The following is an 899-nucleotide window of genomic DNA, read 5'->3' on the forward strand; positions in this document are numbered from 1 at the left end:
GTCTGCAGGTGCAGCAAAGCTTGCTGGCTCATAAGAGGACACTGCAGGAAACACTGCAAATCCGGCGAGCGGGTGAAAAAGCCATGCAGCAATGGGGACTACTGCTGTACGGCAAGCAAGACGAACCCTCTGCCGCAGGCACCCAAAAGTGCATTTAGCCGTTCTAGAAGTGTACCAGTAGTGGTCCTCAAGAGCAATAAGTGAGAAGTTAGAATTCAGCTGAAAATAATTTGCTCCTCTGCAGAGCAGGCGGTGCCAGCCCATGTACCTCCCAAGTAGCCATTAAATCCGTGACTTCCTCTCTGCCGGCTCTCATCTCTGTGCTCAACGGGCCCGCCAAAACACGGAACCAACCCGTGCTAAACATTCCAACAGCTAGATGGAAACCGGAAACTTTTCAGCACTCCATGGAAGTTTCCTCAAATATAAATTCCAAATGGTTTCCCTCAAGACATACAGTTTTCCATTTCTTTTGGGCCTGCTTGCTGGTGTCCTGTGTCTGTGGCTCCTTGTTCTCCGTTCAAGTGCCTGCCTTCAAAAGGGCAATAGGGAAAGCCCTGTGGACGCTTGTGTTAATTTGCCTTCTAGCTTAATGTAACTCCTCGGTGTGTTTTTGTTTGACGTGTTACTCACAGCTACCAGGACCCTAGGAGCTCTTTTTCAAAACATGGAAAATACCTTTAATTAGCCCATCCTATGTATCACTAGCTTGCTTTTCATCCTAAACTTCAGTCTGATGTCCTGCCCAAATGAAATGGGGCTAAAGTACAGTCCGAGGAACCCTTCTGCCTACTTTGCTTAAGAAAAATGGCTGGGGAATATCTCAGGGACAAAACTCTTGCCTAGCCTGTATGAGACTCTCTGTTCAGTCTCTCTCTCTCTCTCTCTCTCTCTCTCTC

Source organism: Mastomys coucha, unplaced genomic scaffold (genome assembly GCF_008632895.1).
Source record: "Mastomys coucha isolate ucsf_1 unplaced genomic scaffold, UCSF_Mcou_1 pScaffold15, whole genome shotgun sequence".
Classification (NCBI taxonomy): Eukaryota; Metazoa; Chordata; class Mammalia; order Rodentia; family Muridae; genus Mastomys; species Mastomys coucha.